The sequence below is a fragment of the Anopheles merus genome, chromosome 3L (assembly GCF_017562075.2).
Source record: "Anopheles merus strain MAF chromosome 3L, AmerM5.1, whole genome shotgun sequence".
Lineage (NCBI taxonomy): Eukaryota > Metazoa > Arthropoda > Insecta > Diptera > Culicidae > Anopheles > Anopheles merus.
Genome location: NC_054085.1, coordinates 14,627,877 through 14,648,908, shown reverse-complemented (window position 1 = coordinate 14,648,908; position 21,032 = coordinate 14,627,877). Strand labels below are relative to the sequence as shown.

Here is a 21,032-nt window from a genome sequence, read left to right as displayed (position 1 = left end):
AGACAAAGAGGCTCACAAAGTACGTTCTATTGTTGGGAGCGCGCAAAGAAAAGGGTGCAACTTACTACAAAATTTGCTACTCGAAACCACTCTCCCCGAAAACGAGTGGTTTTAATCCCGAACTTCTTCGGTCCAGAAAGCTTAGCGCTCCCACACACACACATCCCACACGCGCGGGCCTTCTGTGTGCTTCATCATCTACGGACACTTCCCGGAAAGCGGGCAATAATTCCGCTCCGTTGCCTAATACACGCGCGGCACAATTTCGCGAAAGGCAAAACCGACGCCACGGCAGTGAAAGGTGAGCTGTTAACACTCCCTCGATCCGACCCGGGTCCACTCCGTCTCGTGCCGTGCTGCGTAATCCTGCACGAGAGACCGGTGGAGGAATTGAGTGTTTATGAATAAATAACAAGATTAATAAGGTTTTATTGTCTCTAAATTGGTAATATTGCCGTAACATCCTGTGCTGATGCTGTTAATGCTATTGGCCCGAGCTGTGTTCTGTCGTGCTTCTTGCGCCCTTCTTTCAACACATTTCCCCAATATACAGCGCAGGAGCACACGCTCTCTACAAGAAGCTGGCTACCGTACCGAGCGATGAAATGAAGTCCTCACAAGCAGCATAACCTGAAGATTAAGCCGTTTTAGTTGGGGTTGAAACTTGATACGGCGTGGATAGAGGCGGGCTGAAAACTCCCCGCCTGCGAACGAGCGTAACCAACTTCATAATTTCGGGATTTTACAGTCCCCGACAGTTGTTCCAGATTTGCTTTTTTACCACGCCGTACAAAGGGGGCCTCCCGTACAGAGCGCGTTTTACGTTCGCAACCCAAGCTTACCTTTAATATTTCAAACCAAACAAACCCAACCCAATGGGAAGGAACTGGGTCTGCTCAAGGGACCATAAACCACGAATGAGGAAAAATGCCCTGAATCAGAAAACATACCATCACCCTCTCTCCCCGCGGAGTTCCAACCTTTCCTGGGATGGATTGCGTCTGCTTGTAAGCCCCCGCCGGGAATGGGTGACGACAGGTCGTTGGTATTCTCAAGCCAAAGAGTGCCTTAAAATTGCTGTAATCCTTAAGATCCCGCGCAAGCAAACGACCGCTGGATAAATGGAACGGAACTGAGCAACAAAAAAAAAGAAAAAAAAAGAGCGCTATTCTCGTGTATAAAATATGATAACCCGCGGGCTGATTGTAAAAAAAAGCTCCACGGCGGCTGGCGCTTACAGGCGCTTTTGCGAGAAATTTGCGCTCCCTTCGCTCATGTAACAAAAGCTCACCGGTTCACGCGGAGAAAACGCGCCCGAGATGAAGTTAACGCATTCTTGGGCGCAAAAAGAATACCACAGAACAGCGGAATACAAGCGAATTCTGATGGTCTTTTTCTCGCTTCGGTCTTTGGCATCGTCAAACAGACACCATAGACATTGCTCGGCGGGTGGGTGCGTTCCGGAAATCAAAAACCCACTGTGCGCACCCAGGTTGAATCAAACGGGAACGGTGGCGGCTTGGCGCTAAACGGAAACTGCCACCGGGCGTCCTTATCGGATTACATGCCCCGTCGGCCGCTGTCAATGCTGCGTCACCGAGCGGGACGAGCGGGACGAGCGGGACGAGCGCGATGGACAGAAAGTTTCCGCAGGCCGTAAAACTGCGTAAATAGACGCTTATAAATTATGCTTAATGTGGCCAATTTTTGAACTGCCAGAAACTGGGAGAAAAGGGGAAAGTCCAAGGTGGACGGAATGGTAGAAGCGCATACCAGGATCGGGTCCAATTTGTGGGCGTTTTTTGGTGAGGACAAAGTGGGTCGTCTCGTTACGGTGGTTACGGCGAATGTCACACCAAACAAATCTCTGTGTATGGGACTGTTGCTGTATTGATTTTTTTCTTTTGCCGCCTCAGTAACGCCAATTTCCGCAGATGTGTTTGTGTGTCTGCTTTAAGTTAGGCATTTGTACGCCGAGACAGACAAGATCCGGCACAGTATAGAAGAAAAAAAAGAAAACAAGATCCGCTTATGTGTTTGAGGTTACGCATTCTTCGGATGCTGTTCGCAGAGGGCACGGGCGGCTTCCCCAGCCTTTCTCAATAGGCGTTCATTTAAGCGATGATTTATTACCGAGCCATTACGATTATGTTCGAGGCCGGAGAAAAGATGAGTGGAGTGAAACTTTCCCCGGGACTATAATTAGCGGCAAAAGGCGATGAGCAAGAAAATGACCACCGGGCGGCAACGACCAGGACCAGACAGTGCCTTGGCGTGAGCGAGGAGAGCGAGACGGGTAATTAAAAAGTGGAGGATGTTAAGCCAGCACTGCTTTGCTTTGTTGCTCTTCCACGAGGTGGAGGGTGGAAGTGAGCGCAATTTGCTGCAATCATGTCCCAAGTGCTGATTTATTCATGGACGCTGAACCTGGTGGCGGTTGGCGTTTGTCAACGGTCGCCAAAGTGCTCGACAGTCGGGGTTTTGTTACTCGGGAGTGGTTCTCTGCAGGACATAAAGCAGAATGAGAGAAGCTATAAAATTCGAAGGATGATCGGAGTTTATTGGATTAAAAATATTTGCATACTGTAGTACCAGAGACATTAAATCTAAAGGAAGTAGAGTTGTCGCTGTGGGTTACATTATAAATCTTAGAATATTTGCGATGAATTCAAAATATTGTACTGTCACTAGAAGGTTATTCATAATATATTGGGTAGGAAAAAGACTTTAACGTTGCTTATCGTGCTTGTCGTGGGGATGCAATAGACTGCTTTCTAACCTTGGTACACAAGGCAATAATTATCCATCAATTACATGATCTCGATGCAACAAAATGTCACTGTCAATGTCATAAAAAAATCTGACTGAAACCAAATCCATATCAGCGTCACGTCACGTATCGTATCGTCACGTCACGTATCACAATAGAGATAATCAGAGGTGATACTCAGAACGGTTGGTGTGACCAATACATGCTCATGACATGTTTGCGACCATCTCTTGGTCAGTCACTATGTCACGACTTCTTTTGCTGTTATCAGTTTTGCAAAATGTCACAGACATAGTCATGACAAATTCAGGCTGAAACAAAATCATCTCAGCGCCACGAGCTTGAATAGAGGCGAGCCTCACACAGTTGGTGCGACCATCACATGCTTGGTGACATTGTGTGCAATCTTGGTCAGTCACTTGGTCGCGACATTTTCAGTCGGTGATCATCGCGATGGTCATGGGAGATATGCCGTGCTTGCGAGTGGTTCTGAGAAACACAATGAGCATGTTTTCTCTCTTTGTTTGACCCGACAGATAATCAAAAAAGATAGAGGGAGAAAGCATGCTCATTTTGTTGCTTGAGCCCTCTTGCCAAGTATATTCCAAGAATGTCGTGATTATTGCCGACAAAAATGTCACAAAAGCATGTGATTGATTCTCCAACTGTTTGAGTATCGTCACTGATCATCTCATTTGTGTACGTGATCTGATTTGAGCTTCGTTTCAGTCATGATGTTGATGACTGAAACAGTGGCATTTGGCAGCACTGTTCACAGCCAGAAAAAATCATGATTATGCTTGCGTCGGCTTAATGCTAAAATTGTCAGTCAGAGTATCGCGTTGGACTCAAGAATTCAAATGTCGTGTTTAGAATGTCATGACGCACTTTATTGACTATCAGCAATGAGCATCAATCAAGCTACCGCGGATATGTTCATTGTTTTCCGTTACTCATGACATTTTGCAGCACTGCATGATCTTACATTTATTCCAAATTAACATCGGAATCATTCCGGTTCAGATGAGAGACGAACGTAAGACCTGCCGTGTACATAGCTAAACAGTAGGCACTGCACCATTTCAACGTGTCGTGGTGATAGCTTAAGAAACCGTATACGTTAGCGCACAACGAAACAATGGCATTTCTGTTGAGGTGTACTCATGAAAGCGTGGAATTTTCAAACATTGTTGTAGTAAATTACAGTAAGGCTACATTTCTGACAAAGGAACCATCTTTAAAGGGCTCAAACATCTGGACAAAAACTCTCCTCCAGCCAACAGATGCGTACAGTCATTCCGTACGAATTGCTATCCATTACGCCGGCAGTAGGCTATTCCACAAATCTTCCAATGGGAAACATATTGATGCGCTTCGGCCGTTGTGAACCGGTTCGAATCGAACCTTAATCCGGTCCGAGGAACTGTACTGCTTAGCTTTTTCTCCCCGTCTTCAACACTTCCTAATGTTTGATCGTTCAGAAAGATACGTGCAGATGAGGTTTGGAGCAGGGAAGACAACACACTAACCAACACTACACCGCACAGCTCAGCAAAAGATAACGAACGACGCCAGGGTTTTGTTACTACACCTCCTTAATGGGGGAAAATCTGTCCAATGGATGGATATCAATGGTGCATGCTTTTGAATCAAATTCTTTACTCTATCTTTCCACAACCGGTCACTCTGGTCGGCTGTGAGGAACGACAAAAAACCCTCCCGAGAATGAACTCCAAGAAGGATGGGAGCTTTCCCAATAACTGAAAATGAACCCACGGTAACGCAAAAAAGAAAAAGAAACAAGCGAGCGAGCCCTCGAGGCCAGCGACACACAATAGACTTGCAGCGCGCTGTGAGCGTGAGAAATTTCTATCCTCATCATTTGTCATCCATTGTCTATTTGAGGCCCATTGCACCCCTCCCCCCTTGAAAGGATATTTGTCCGACAATCGGAATCGATTTGTCCGACTGCTGGCGCACGAAACACGAACCGCTCAATGGGGCCTCGATTGCGATCGAGATGGTGGAAATGAGGTTGCAAAATTCGAAGAAGCCTTTCCCTGGAATCCGTATCCGGAGCTATCTGCTGGGGGGATCCCTGTTTACAAACTGCTAGTCGCACGGCAGCACGGACCGTTGAATTGGGATAGAAAAGCACGAGCAGTGGAGAGATACAGCAAGGCAGAAGGAGTCCTCCTTCACCAAACCTCTGCTATCCTTCCAAACCCACCGCACACTGAAAGCGTTCAGTAGCTGTGTATCGAACACCATTTCAATCTGGCACCGATCGATACGGTTCGTTTCGCATTCCGTTAAAGTTTGAGTAGTTTTGCTTCTTTGTTTCGCTATTCCCTTTTGTTTGAGCGTCGTAGCGCAGAGGCGGCACGGTGTGGGCGATGCAAAAAAGAAGTCAATGTTGCTCAAAGGCTCCCTTTCATCTCTCAGGCACCGAAACTCTCCAAGACAAACGAGTGAACTAGTAGCGCAAGCAGTTCGGAATCGATCGCTCGCCGTGTGCCAATCGTCTCGAATGTCAGACAAACACAAACGAATCGTTTACATTCGTAAACTGTCCTGATTAGAGCTACGTTTGAAGTTGTGTTTGCACTATTTCCCACTGAACCGAACCACCTTCACCGCGTTCGCATTCGCCAGTCCCCTTCTTGCAGCCAATATGCCACTTGTAGCCAATGTTTGATTTTGCAATAGTTTTCACCAACTCGCGCGTTCGTTCGATCGGCACTTCTCTCAAAGTGCCTCGAAACCTTACCCTCTCAGCTCGTCGATATTTCATTTCTTTTATCGCACCCGGTCTCAAAACTTTCATCACCGGAGAAAGAGAGAGAGAGATAGTACCGGGGAAAATGTTTCATGTTATCTTTGCTGGAATGCTGTTTGGCTACCACCCTTCGGCAACTCGCAGCGACGTTCGCAGAGCTACTTGCTGCCTTCCTTTTTCGGGGGAAAAGATTCCAAAACTGGACGTGCGAGGAATTTCACATCTCCCACAATTTTGCAAGCGATAAAGCCTAAAAGTTCAAGTTTTGGGATCAGTTTTTGAGGTCCTCTCTTGCCCCATTCCGAAGGGTATGCAAAGGACTGTGCTGTGTCGTTGGGACTTACACACTGGGAGTTAACTTTTTTGCTGCTGCTGCTTAATTCCCCAGGTGCTTGCGAGGGTTTCTTGCTTACTTTAAGGTATTTCTTTAAGTTCAAGTTCACGTCACATATTTGGTTGTAGGGTAAATATTTATTCAATTTCATCTTTGCTAGCATTTTCCTACTAAGGTACGGGTGTTGTTCCTAGCTGGAAGTCAAACTTCCGGACAAGTTTTTGATAAATTGTCAATAAGCTGATTGCTTCTCGGAAACATTCCTATTGCGTCATCGTGTTCTTGGCAAATGTTTTCGCTAGGCATACATGTTACCCCCAAAATGTCACGATGTTACACTGTTTGATACCGTGACTAGTAGCTCTTTTGTCGCACCATCAAGCCCTACGGTGTGTAATAAACCATAAAGGTAAAGGTCTACCGGCTGACTATCAAAAGAAAGGTCAATCTCTCGAGAGGAGCAGCAGCAACAAAAAACGGGGTGAAACTAGAAACTACTCATTCTGTCGTGCCGCATAAAACCCTTCGTCATCGTCAACATCACCATCATCATCATCACCGTTGCCATCGTCGGCGTCGTCTTCGACAGCATCGTCGTACAACAGCACCATTATCAGCAACACTAGAGACAGCCTCTTGCGGGCCTAAGTAATTACACTTTCATCCTGCGTTATTTGAGAACTCTTGCTGCAGCAGTAGTAGTAGTAGTAGTACACCCGTTTCGGAAGGAGTCGAGTCTAATGAATTTTTACCACCATGACTTTTCCTCCCATTTTCTTCTTCATCTACTTTGGGTTCTTCCTGTTTTCCACTACTTCATTACACCTTCTTAGACGTCCGGTTTTTTTTTTCACACAAACCTTTCCAGTTTGCTCCTGTCACATGGAAACGACTGCAGACGGAGAGTGCCATCTTTGAATTCTTAAAGTTGGGAAAAAACGGTTCACCGTCCACAAACTTTTCACGCAAGAGTTTCGAGTTCTGTCCCGATGGTTACCTATTTCTACCTCACCTTTTCGTGGTCGCTTACCGCGGTGGGATAGCGCGAGCAGTCCATTGCCAATTTGCCGTTGCTTGGCAACGGAATATTAATTAAATGGCGCTGGAAAACTCGCTGTCCCTTTTGCTAAAGAACGAACCTGGAAACCTAAATCCAGGGAAAGTCCGGCGTAGCGGACCTTCGGCCTCCCTCTTGCCAGCTTGAAGTTTTCGTACAAAATGGCACATAAACTTTCCGGATCGAGACGGTGTGGTGAATGGCACAAAAAAAGCAGGACAAAAGGACAAAAAGTAAACATCACAAATGCAAAGGTGAGTTGAGCCGGGGGTTTAGAAGTGGGGCGTGTATGGCTTTTCTTTCCTTTTCCCAGTAGCCATTGCTATTCTTTTGTCGGTGGGAAAAAGGCTTCCCATTTTGTTGTGCGTTGTTATTATTGTTCGCTTGCTACTTATTGTTCAGTTGTTCTTTGCATCTCAGAAGTCGTATTTAAATATTGTTTAAGTGTTCATTCCTTTCTTAAAAGCAGGGTTTTTTTCTGTTTATTTTTTTAAAAGTATTTTGCTTTTATTTTTAAGTTGGGTTTGTTTTTCTTTTGTGTGAGTTTTTCATTATTTACAGCTTAGTTTTCTTATCCTTTTCAACTTCAAATGACTCTTTTTCAAATATTATGTTATTGTAGTTTCATAATCTGAATTGCAAAAACCCCTGCAGCTACAATTTAGACTTCTGATTCATGAAACTTTCCAAAAAAACTGGATAGCCATTGTTAGCGAGCAACTTTTGGCCGTAAGCTACGCCGGCAAAGCGTAAAATTTAAATCAACAAACGAACCGTTGCGCTTTCACAATACGTTCATCTAACTCCCAAACCAAAACTCTGCCCAGCGTTGAATGTGGACTATTTGTGTGCCGAGCGTTTGCAACAAGATTTGCCACTTCCGCTCCAACGCTGCCCCGTCGAAAGGGGGGCGCAAAGTGTGACCGAAAAATGAACTAAGCTGAGGATTAAAATTTTAAACTCGCGTTAGGAAGTAAAAGCATGAAGACTCATGAAGAAGTTCATCAGCGACCTGAAAAGTAGCAGTAATGTAAATGAAGAGCAGCCAGAGAATGACAAAGATGAAAGGGGGAGAGAGTGGGAGAGACAGCAGTGTCAAAAAAGGTCCACACCGTAAGCTTAAATAATAACGTCAACACAAAGACGTTGGTGATTATTATGTTTTTTTCTGTTCCGCTTCACTGCACTCGCGCCGTGATGATGCTAGTACTTGTTGAATTTTGCAATCCAAACCAAGACCACCAGTGAATCCAACGAAAAAGGTCACCATCGCGGGGAGTTTTCTACTGTTCAATCGACCATGGTGACGGGGCGACAGACGTTAAAGGTCAGCAAAGAGCTGCCACCATTAACCAAAGTGATAAGTGATTGTCTTCCCGCTCCAACTCTCTCATCCATTAGCGCTCAAACATCTTGAGATTATTTTCATTTTCACTTTGCAAGCAGTCGAAGCGATGTTTGTAAAAATTAGACTCGACAATGCTCCAAATGAGACTGGGTCCATGTGACAGGGCGAGAAAAAATTGGTCCACTTTTTCGTCTCCAGCCAACGCAAAAGTGCCATTTTTTGTTGTTGTGCATGCTCCACCACCACGGATGGATTTGCAATTCTACAATTATTTTCCATTTGCCGTCCCGGAATGAAGTGGATTTATCATTGAACCGTACACTGTCCTGCGGCAGGCGGCCGCCTAATCCACTGAACACGTTTCCCGGGGCCGTGTGCAATGCTGTCTGTTTTTGTTGTCGTTTACTGCCAATTCCAACCACAGAGCGTCCACAGAGCTGAATAGAGAAATATGTTTTCATTTGCATACGAGCTAATACAAAACAACATGAGAGCAACAAAAAAAAAAAAAAACGGCCGACCAGGAAAACAAAAACAGACCCAGCATCCCCCGGTGGGCGGCTAGTTTCGTATTCCAACCGTGACGCCGTGGCGCTTTTGGAGGCTAAAGTTAATTCCAGTTTTATATGGGGGCAAAAAATCATCTCCCCTCCTCCGCTCTTTCCATTCGGATCAATATCGATTTGAAGTGGGCAGAACAGAATAAAAACGGCGGCAGTAGTGACATTGCGCCTTTCGTATCGCCGTTTTTTTTTTTTTTGGTGGTTTGGTTTGGCCATGTGGTATGCTAAATTTGTGCTCTTTGCTCCAAATAAATTTAAACTACCACATTTCTTCCATTTCGCTTTTGGGTCGGAAATGCCCCTCCCATCGTCCCCCCAAAGTATTTGTGATACTGGGATCGTATTTTTTACGCAAATATTCAGCAACAGTGGATTAGGGAGGGTTTTTTTGGTGTGTGTGAAATTTATTTTTCTAACCATACGCGGCCCCATCCCAAAAGCAATCAACAAACTACTGAGCCCCATGAAGGTTTTTAAAATATATGCAAGAAAGCAAGAGAAAAAAAAACTACACACCCTGCCAAAACAAATGGGAATGGAATTCCTGAATCGAAAACAATGTTTTCCAGCAGATCTCTACGCACGATCACTGAGGTGGGATGGGTGAGTTGGGGAGGGGTGGCCCAGTGGGGCGATCGGCATCGGTTCGCGTGCGTGACATAAATTGAACTTGCTTCTGATGGTTTCGGTCGGTTACAGAAGCTTTCGTTATTATTTTTCACCGTAGGTTTGATGATCCTTTTTCGATGGAATGAATTAAAATCGGTTTGATTGTATCGAGTGGTAGCTTGGTGCGGTGGGGTTTGTTTTCGTTCAATGTATGCTAGGCTATTTGTTTCTCGGTAAACAACGCGGCCATTTGGTTGTTTCCCGTATTTGAAGTCAATTAACTACTGCGAATGAACAATATGGTGGGAGTCGAATGGAAAATTTGAGATAATTTAGATCAGCGATGTCAAACTCGTTTTGGGTTGAGGGCCGAATTGCGGTTCAAAATATCCTCGCGGACCGCAGTTGGGCGGCAGAGGGATGGGAGTACTTTGAATCGGCAAAAATTATTAAGGACTTATTCTTGGACCTTGAATATTTTTTAAATTTTTTTTCGTAGCCTCCAATAAACAGTTCATGAAATTCATGACTTTACTCATGTTTTGCTTTAGATATCTGCTAACTTTCAGGCTACCTGGGCAGTACTTTAACCCTCGTATATTGCCTCGTATACACACGAAGTACAAATGCCGCATTTTGACAGTGGTAATGACTAGTTCAAATCATTTTTTATCACTGCGTCGGCAAATATTGGCTAGATATGTGGCAATTTCTTTGAGGAAAAGAGACTACCAGCATTCAATTGACCTCATACAGTTCTTACCTTTTTGAGGGGTTGGTTTTTAAATATTTCGACCTGGCAGAACCATGTCTAAAGAACACCCTCATCAATTAGATGAAGAAAGTGGTATTCCAACACATGATTTCCGAACTTTACGAACTTAATATCTGGAAATGGGTGAAAATATTGGAGTCCTTCACGATTCTAGTCAGTTTTTTGTATGGAGTTTGACAGTTGGAGGCTGAAATCATGTAAACAATCCATACAAAACCATACACAAACCTAGCCTAGATTATTCTAGCTTCAAAGCTAGAATTAGATTCGACTACCTGCTCGAAAAATGGCAAAACATGGTGATGTTTACATTTATCCCAAGGTGCATTAAAGAGATCTGGTTATGGAATCCAGAATCAAAGTGTATGTAGACCAGGTGGTGTATGGACCAGGCGGGTAAATTTTTTTGTTCAAACAAGCTTTCTAGTGGCTTGACGAATACACAAAACACTCTTAACATCTTCATTCAGAAGCAGAAGCGATAAAAATCAGCCTTCTAAATACATACACCGTGGGATAAACTTACTTGTATATTATACTCACTTAGATAGCTGCTCGAAAACTGCTATACAAAGCAAACAGCTGACAGGCTGAAATTTCAGCCTACCAACTTAAAACGGAAAAGACCCCATTGATAGTCCGACGTAAGAGTGCTCTCAGGAAACAACTACGAAAACACTTGCTACATGCCATCTTCGCGAATACCTTCCCAAACAAGTAACTTACTTCACTCTTCGGCAATCGAACTATTAAAACTGAATGTTGAATCCTTCTTTATCAGTCGATATACATTAATACACACGTTTTTCTCATCTTATAATTACAATCTATTTCTGCTTCATTCAAATAACTTCCAAAAGGCCGTATGTTTGACAAGTCTGATTTAGATGATTCTTGAAGCATGACATCCAGCATTAATTTAATATTAATTTAATGTTAAATATTATTTTGAAATAGTCTCTAAAACAGCTCACACATAATTTTTTGACCCTCAGTGACGGTGCTAACGCTCAGGCAAGTTGTGAACTCTCGTCATTTGAGCGGCATATGCATAAGCAGTCATGTTATGTATGACATTCGAAAAAGTTGTCTCTGAATCTTCAAAAAAAAAAAGCTACATAAATGCTCTTAAACAAAAGCTAAGTAAGTGTGTAAAGATGACACTCTTTAGGAAAGTAATAACCAAAGTCTAGTTGACAGCTGACTCTAAAAAGAGGTGTTGTTAAGTATAGCTGCTGTAAAGCTTCAACCTGTTGTCTAATGTTTGCTGTATGCTCATGATGATGACGATACAAGCCTGCTCGCAATAATGAAACGCAACGCACGAAAACAACCCTCTGCCGCCATAATCCGCAAGCATAATCCTGTTTGCCTCACCCTTTCCCATACACACCAACCATAACACTGTCCATTCGGCTGCACGGAAAGTGCACAGGACATTTATATTTTTCTCTCGCTGCCTTCGAATAACTACTGATAGCTACTTTTCACACGCACTCTGTGTCGAGTGCAAACAACAAGAGAGACCTATCTTGCCGCTTGGATTGGAGGGCTTTTGCTTTCCTTTCCACAATGCCACTTACATTACTGACGCCCCAGTGTGTTGATGATTGAAATATGTGTTTGTTGGACCGGTGGCCAATTTCCCCGGAACGAATGCGTTCTCCCTAACTCCGGACTCGGGCAGGATGGAAACGGATAATGGAAAAACAACATTTTACCTTGACCTTCCCGCACACACACAAACAAAGCTCACGTAAAGATCAGCTCAGCACAGATTGGCCAACAGAAATGGGAGTCAAGGGATATGTTTTTTCTTGCCAATTGGATGTGGGATTGCGTGGGATATAGGGATGATTTTATACGAATTTATGAAGATTAAATATTTGCCAAGATTTCACAATTTTGCTTCCACACACACGGTGGTGATGCATCGCACCGTTGGTGGTTGGATTATTCAATCATCCACATTCTGCACATGCTCGGCAAAAGGAATAGTTTGCTGATCTTTTAGGAGGGGTTGAGATTGAGCAGATGTAGGTGTGTATATGCTTATGTGTTTGAGCTGTACATACAGATGTGGATTTGCAGAAAGTGTGTGTAGCACGTTCAAAGCTTCATTGAAGTTTCTCCCTGGAACACACCAGCACCCTATAGTCGGTGTAAAACACTCAAAAATGCCTTTTTGCTTATCATGTTTCGGTTTTCGATGGAATTCTAGTATAACATCACATTTCAAATATCTTTTTTTGCGAATTTAAATTCGTGCCAAGTGCACACAACACACAATAAGCCGTACTGTTTCGATCGCTTTAATTGCAAAACCCCGGCTCAAAGCTCATGTTCAACCAGCGCTGCCGCAACTAGCCTTAATTTTGTGCCACCGACACGAAGTGCTTTTATATTAGATAAATTAATTAAGACTAAACGGCCGACCAGCATCGGTGCCGGTGGAGTGTGGAGGGTTTCGGAAAGTTGCTGGGACCGTTTTCCCAGAAACCAAGGTATCACAGGGCAGCGAGGGAAACGTGCCCAGCATTTAGTCGCCCGGAAGGCGCTAATCTGGGAACAGTGTTAGATTGTCGTCGTTGTGCAGGCTCGTTAAATTGATATCGCACAAATGCTTTTGGAGGGAAAGTTTTGTCTTCCCCCGTGCCGCGTTACTTTCCGTAGTGTGTTCGGGAGTGCGCATGGTGACGCGTACATCATTCGAAGCCATTGCACGTCCCGAAAGTTAGTCCTGGCTGAGGTTGCCCTCCGTACGGTGTGTGGAACCGTCGATGAAATACACCTCTTACACCAACTTTTGCACTGCATTCAATAGCTAGGTGCAGCATGATCGCTCGGTTGCGAGCCGAGGGCAATTGGACGACAAAACTGTGGTCGGCCAGCTTAGGCTCAGCTCCGTCCCACCTCCAGTTTCCCCCACAAAAAAGTCCTCACGAAGTACACAAGTGTATAAGAAGATCTAATTAAAAAGATTACCAAAAGGCACCGCCAACCACCAGACATTGGGTGAGCAGCAGACATCGTGGGCGACATTCGGCGACCCTAATCGACGTCACTCGTTTCAACGCCACAAGGGCGAACGGAAACGATAACCCCCAAAAACTTGGTCCATTCTCCAAGCAGGCGTGGTGCGTGCACAAGGTACTCCCAATTTCCACTCTTAGGGTGACTCTTAGGGGAGTGGTGGTGCCCACTGATAAGCTTTACCCGGCCACCCCAAGCCGGTGCCGTAATTGTTGATCCCCGAAGCAAATTGAGCTACGCAATTGCATCGCTGATGGCTAGCGTTAAAGGTGGGGACCGCCTCTCTATCAACTCACTTTCACGATCATTATCTGGGGGAACTATGGGGAGACACGACCGACATAGACACCGGTCTTTGGAAAATTACCGACGGTCCCCCCGTTGACCGGAGTTTCGTGGCAAGAAGCTACAGACGCTTGGTTTTTGGGACGGTGTAAGATTGCACTTTAGTTACCGCTCGAACGTAGCTCCCCGTGGAGGGACCTTCTAGTGTTCACCCCGGGCTTTAGAAGACGGGGAACACACTACGTAACGGGACGGGACGGATAAGAGCACACGATAAGCTCAATAAATTAATAAACTAACGATAGACATCATTAAGGTTTAGCTCCTGCAGGGCAGCGCCAGCTTGCACAGGTGGAAGCCCTGAGCAGCGAGGAATTAAAGTTTTCATTCGGATAATGTTCTAATAATCCAATGCTGGGAAACTTGCTCGTCCGCCTTCAATTCATTCTTTTCAACTGAAGCTGCTTCAGCATCTCGGTCAAAATCTTTCCCGAACTGAGGTCACGCTGCAAATCGATTAAAACTTCCAGAACTTGCAAAAGCACGCGCTGGGTCAGAATTCGGGCTGACGATGTGAATTTTGAAAGGGAGAGAGAGAGACCGTCAGACAGGGCTGTTTTAATTACTTCAACAGCAAACAAACGGCCGAAAGGTTGCCAAACCTCTGTTAAAAAACCCACCACCGTTCAGTGTTTGTGAGGTGAGAAGGTGCTAGGTTTTACGCAAGTAAAGCGGTTCGGTTCAGCTTTGCACCACACGGACTGGGCACAATATAATCGATCGAAGCTGCGTAGAAAAGAGGGGAAAGTCGCTACAAATGCAAAGAAAAACCGGCCAAAGAAACGGTCCAGCTCACGTACTTTCTTCTTGGGTGGTTCGTTAGCTACGTGCAAAATGGTGAGCTTTCACTACGCTCAAGTCCAACAATGTGTACACCTTCAATGTGTGAAGAGCGGCAGCAGCAGCAGCAGCAGCAGCAATGCCCTCAGAGGGATTTGTTAAGTGTGGGTTTCCATTAGTTCAGCAAATCCGACCCCAAACGGTATGTGTGCGTGTGTGTGTGCTGTCCTGGACGGGCGGACAATCTTTGCTGTCCCACGATCGCACGAAGAAGTTGCTGCGCGTCGCTGCTCAATCACTTCTGGTAAGACGAACAAACACCCACACCAGACATTAGCAATGGATGTTGCTTGGGAAGGGGAAAATAAGAGCAGGAGGAGGAGAAGAGCAAGCACTGCTTTCATACAAGCCTTTGAAGCCCATCAAAAGCCCGGACGCGCTTCAAAGCGAAGAACTCCCATTTAGAAGTTGAATACAAACACACACACACACACACACACGCACAAACTTCTGTCCCAAGAAGCACACAAGGGGCACACGAGCTTCTGCACAATATTGTACGTTGTTTGTCTTCCCTTTTCCTCTTCCTCTTTCCCACACACCCCGCCATTCTCCTGCTTGATACGTTGTTAATGTACTGGCGGTGGCCGTGGTGGTGTGTATTAAAGACGTGTTTAATGGACGCTGGGTAAAATCAGAGCTTAACCTGGCATGGCCAACCGGACACCAGCTACGACGTGTGTATACTGGACCCCTTTCCCCACCCTTGTGGGACGTGTTTAAAGACCACTCGCCACAGTCACATACCGATACACGGGTGTGTGCAGAGCTTATTGCCAAATAAACAACCATTTGAGCCATTTCCTTGGAACAACACGGAAGCCTCTTCCGGGATGGGTGGCAAGCACCGGGGAAAACGAGCAGTGAGTGGTTTTACTGCTGCAGGGAAGCCCTTTGCCGCGGGAGCTTTTGCTGATTGTGCTCACTCGGGAAGGGAGTAGCACATTAGCCGTGGAGAATGCTTTGTGTGCACTGTGCACAGTAGTTTGTGTGTGTGTGGAAATAATTCGAAATAAAAAGGCTCCCATAAAGGAGCTTTTGTAGCAGAAGCAGAACCTTTAAAACTTTAAACCGAACACCCAAAAAACAAAAAAACAAAAGCTTCTCCATTGTACTGTAAGACACTCGACACGCTCGTTAAACATTTATTGAGCTTACACCGCAAAACAGCTGACTATTTTCACACCTGTGCTTCCCTGTGTTCCAACGAATGAAAAAGACCCCATAATCTTCTAACAATAGCTTTCCACCCGCTCCATTGTTCCACACCACAGTCTAAAGCTCAATCACGATCTCCATCAACAAAAAGCCCGGAGAACAACGCAACAACAAAACAACTGCCCTGCCCTGGCCGCGCTACCGCATTGCACCATAAATTGCGACCACCAAAAGTCATCAAAAGTGGGTCCAAGTGGTGCCAACTGCTGCTACACCGCGTTGATGTGTGTGTGTGTTTGTGTTTGTGTCCCTTGAGAAGGATTTGCACGTTTAGATTCGCACGCGCCCATTCGGTTTTGGTCGGTCGCTTCATTTAACACTGGCGAAACAAAACACACAAAAAGTGAAATATGACACCATTCACGCGTGAGCCAATCCGTGTATGTTGTTTTGTTCCGTAGTGATGTTGCTGCTTGTATATTGTTTTTTATTTAACGTTCTATTTATTTAGTTTTTTGCTCCAACATTAACGCTAGCATGCGGTTATTAATAGGGTCTCTTTGCTCCACCGGAACACCTTACTTTTTTGGGAGTGAAATTTTAATTACCTTCGCGCACGAAGGACCGAAATTTTGTGTGGACATTACGCGGAATGAGTTTTACCTTGCACTTCCCCGCAGCTCGCTCTCTCTTTCTCTCTAGGGCAGCTTTGCTTCCTGTGCTGTGTGTAGTTTTTGGAATGTGTTTTTAGCTGGTTTTGGGGTGTTGGTTGAATCTATTAGTACAATGGTACGACGTGATTTGATTTTTAATATTGCACGACAGTAGATTTTTGTTTAATTTGTAACAAAAAACACTACTTGGAAACAATTAATTTGTAGCTTATTTTTATCAATCAAACTCAACACTCGTGTTGGCAAATTAATGTGTATTTTCGCAATCACTGCCACCGGATCACTTGCTTCTCCAACAATTTCACTCTTCCCCACACCGACTCACTGTTTTCTCATGTCGCGAGACATTTTAGTTTAATTTTACCACCACAATTCCACCCAAAAGCTAGGTATCCTCCCCAAAAACCCACCCCAAAAATCAACCCAAAACCGAAAACAGCTTTCGAACCTTTGCTTTAATCGTTTCTCACCACGCACACGCACAAAAAAACACACACGATATCATGCGTCTCCAACACGCGAAACGTCTGGGCAACGCAACAAACGAAGGCGTTAGCCCACCAAACGCGCTCGAACAGGACAAAGTGGACAGCGAACGACAGCGGTTTTCCCGTTCCAGGCGACGGACGACGAACCGGCAAACGAACGCGATCCGTACGGTACGGCACACTTTATGTAACTGACCGTTGTTAGGGTGAGCCGTTTCGTTTCGATAAATATTTTGATTGCGCTTCCATCCCATCGCACGGTCTGGGCTGGTTTGCCACCGAAGGGCCACTCAGCGCCCGAACGCCCCGAACAGCCCCCCGATCGGTGAACGAACCCCGAAAAGGAACGGTTCGGTGCAACGGTGAGCTCTCACGGGTGGTGGAAAAGGAAAGAGCAGACCAATTCGATGCCGAGGAAAGGGAACAAGGATGCTAAGGATGCCCTCGGGACACCCGGCATAACTCACGAGTGGCTACAAGTTTCCCCTCTCGCTGGATGTGGAGCTCATTTGTTGCATGCGGTGAGGAGCAGGCGCATGCCTTATGGTCGCACAAACGCCGGCAAGGGATATTTTGTGTAGGGGAAAGTATCAAAGGGTGGTTCTAAAATCATTTTGGATGATTCGGAATCGTGAAATTTGTAATCAGTTGGATATTTGTCAAATTCTTTCGTTTGCAAAATGAATATTTCCTCCAGTGGAGATGGATAAATCTATCATTTAGTTACATGCTAAGCTTCTTTTGGCTAATGACGTACTTTAATCTACGTTTCAAAGGCGTTCTATCCCTCTCCAAATCCAAAACTAGAGGTTTTTGTACTGAAAGAACTTATTTCCGTCATAAAAAGACTGGGCGTCTCCATCAATTTTAAAGAGGAATAATATGTGTTTAAATGTTTTATTATCATTCTTCAAAAAATGTCCCTACCCTAGATAATCTTTTTCAAGTAATTTACAATAAAAATTTCAATATACACTTATCCAATGAAAGATTTCCAGTATACCAAGAATGATGATCAAAACACTACAACATTGCCGATTGCAACATTTTACTTTATGTTACCTTTAAGATGACACTTCCTTAATTAAGAGCATATCTTCATTATCATAAAGGCACAGGAATATATAAATAGAACTTAAATTTCTTCAAAAACACCCTGCCAAAGGCTTTCCCGTTTACTTGCAGAAACCGTTTCCAAGTGTTGCGTTTTTGCTTTGATGATGATGGCCCATATTATGCTGCAAATCCCTCTATTTGCATACGAGAGGAAGCAACAACCAAAAAAAACCAACCTTCCCTCCTTCCTCACATTGAGAAATCCATTTCACGCCACATTCTGACAATGAGTTAGCTTTTTCATTAGCTTGCTGGACGGGTTTCCTTCTTGTTTTCCTTCACACGCCCGCTGCTGCTAAGACATTTTTTCATTCTTTCACTTTTCTTGTCAAAGCACTTCCACCCTATCTTAAGTCCTTTCAGCGTGTAGTGCAGTCCTTTACTCTCCTCTCACGCTCACCTCATTGCCTGAAAAGCCTGAAAGCTTCAATGGATGCCTGCAGATCCGTGATTATTATCAGCACCACTTGGCCGTGAAATCATGACACGTCGAACCCGATCCCCTCGGAGCGCCACACGACCAACCCAAGCTCTTCCTTTGCACTGTATCCGGTCGGCCGTGCCTTTCGTCATTCTGTATCACACCCGGCAGTGGCAAACTCCGGTTCGTCTGCCATCGTCCGTAGCGTTGTGTGATGTAGAGAAAAGCACAGCACAAATCACCTCACAGCGCGACCAACCGAACCGAACACCGCCGACCCGAAGGCGAAGGCCGTTAATGCAAATGAAACCGTGTGCGCCCTTTTGCCCTATCCGGCTCTCGGTCATCCAACGGGTGGGACTAGGGTGGGAAAAAGCGATCCATCTACCACGGCACCTTCCACTCCATGATAAGCCGGGCGGTTGGGGAACAAAGAAAAATCAAGCCACCGTAATAAAGTGCCAAAAAGGGTTCTTGAGTGCAGCGCTGCGGGAAAAACGCCCCCCCCCCCCCACCCTGACCCTTTTTGCCCTGGATCCACTTCACATTCCCACAGCTTCCTTTTCATCCCTTTGTGGGTCGCATCCGGAAAAGGAAAGCAACGGCACTTGTACCAGGGCCAAGTTGTCTCACGGGGAAAAGCGTACAATAATCACAAACTATTCACTAGTCGGCTCACGCCACCGGACCTTTAGTGTCGGTTTAGGATGTAAAGGATGGATTCAAATGAGTGTGATGGGTGAAACGATGTTACTCACGCATTTTACCGCCTTATCGTTTGCGGTCACTGGGAAATGATGGACGATCTGGCTGATTTGTTACACCGCCTTGGGGATTATGGGATTATTTCTTTGTCGTTTTTCTATTAAGATATGATGGGCAATTAAGCACCAATTGAACTGTACAGATCGATGAATTATAAGAATGGCTACATAAACGGCAGTCAGATATAAAAGAATAACCATGATTAAGGTAAAAAAAATTAAGAAATAACTGCAATTTATCATAAAACAAATATTGTGAAATGTTAAAGGCCGTGATAAAATTAAAAAAATACTACATCAAACTGCAATACGAATAAGAAGTTATTAAAACACGTAAAAACAAAAGAAGAGAATAAAAATAATGAAATTTCAAATGAAAAAAAACCAACAATCAATCAAAGGAAAGATTATGGAGTATCAATGAATATTGAAGAACAATACAAAAGAGATGAGAAGTAAAATAATGAAGACTATTAAAAAAAAAGAAGAAAAACAATATAAGAAAGTTTACAAAAAAGAAGATCAAAACTGAGCTAGATAAAATGGAACAGTAAGCACGTTTAGTAGGTTTGCTTCTTAATTTTCATTTGATTCATCAATTTTTTACATAATTCCTCAACTCTTTCATCAGCTCTGCTGCTCAATTTCACAAAATTGTATCACTCTAATTCACCTTCTATCCATTATCACTTCCACCCAATCTCGTGGTGCGATGATCGTTCTATCCAAGTTAAGTGCCAACCACTTCATTTCGACCAATCGGAAATAATAATCATACTCGCAGATATGATGATTGCTGATGGGCGGCTGTGTTCCTCTGCTTTTTGTTTTCATTACTCTCCAATGTAATTTTATCCTCACCCACATGAAGGCTCCAGTATAGTTCTACCACCGCAAACATACACTGACATACACAGAACTACACCACACACACAAACTAACCATACCAATGCATTGCTAGTACGTGCCCATTTTCCCGCGAACCTGTTGCCACCACAAACGGAATCAGACGCTGACCGTGAGGGTTTTAGGAGCTCGCGAGAAAATGACTGCTGCTGCTACTGCTGGGACTGCCGGTGCTGCTACTGCTGCTGCTGCTGCGGTCAGCACCAGTCGAATCATGTCGGCCCATTAGGTCTTCAATTACGACGCCCAGTTCATTTTCTCCCATCTCCCATCAGGCAAGCACTCACACGTTCGCGCCCACCGATCCGCCGGTCGGCTAGCCAACAGCGTGGAAAATGACTTAACCTACGGGAAATCGTAGGTTGGCAACTGGCCACCCAGTTTCGAAAACTTGCTCCCTACTCCCCCTAATACCGTTTGGCATGTGATGATAGGCTGGCGGCTGGCGGCTGATTGCCATTTGTAATCGTAACCATGCCATTTGCGCAGCACGGGTAGATTTCAGTTTCCGTTGCAATTTAATTCAATTGCACCGTTCTTACCAATCTGGCCACCCACACCGGAATGATGGTTACTGGATGCTCAAGCGAATGAAGGGGGACCGACGTTCGTTTGTGGTGAAAGGAAGTTTTTTTTTGTTTTGGTATGCTTTCGTGGCAGTGCAGCTTGAGCATGTTCGAATCGTTTGCGCTAGTGAATAGGAAAATAACGTAACCGCCGCACGTGCTTTCCTTATGTGATACTAGAAGGACGTGGATATTAAAGCTGATAAAATATTGTTAAAGGAAAAGGAAGGAAAATGAAGCCATTATTTTCTAGATTGCAATAAGTTTGCAATAAAACGTATAGTACATTAGCCCCGCTTTTACAAGCATCACAGCAATTGCAACATTGCCATTAATCTTGAAAATAGCAACACATAAGATCCATCGTTTGTTTATGGCTTATCAGACTTCTTTAGCTGCCAACCTCAGAAGGGTTTTGGCGAAGCCCGAAGGAAGATGAAAAACAAACCTTTCCCATTCACCTTGGAGATGGGCAATAAAGAAGCT

General features: G+C 44.7%; 1 protein-coding gene across 4 annotated transcripts in view; it reads right to left on the bottom strand.

The window, feature by feature from the left end:
* The window catches only part of LOC121600661 (kielin/chordin-like protein), a 156,495-nt gene extending 139,507 nt beyond the window's left edge, over positions 1 to 16,988 (bottom strand). The window contains exon 1 of one of the 4 annotated variants that reach the window (XM_041929488.1): positions 16,970 to 16,988. The gene's annotated coding sequence lies outside the window, so the exon portion shown is untranslated. The other 3 variants (XM_041929483.1, XM_041929485.1, XM_041929486.1) reach the window with 3 other exon arrangements.
* Between the last annotated feature and the right edge of the window lie 4,044 nt (positions 16,989 to 21,032).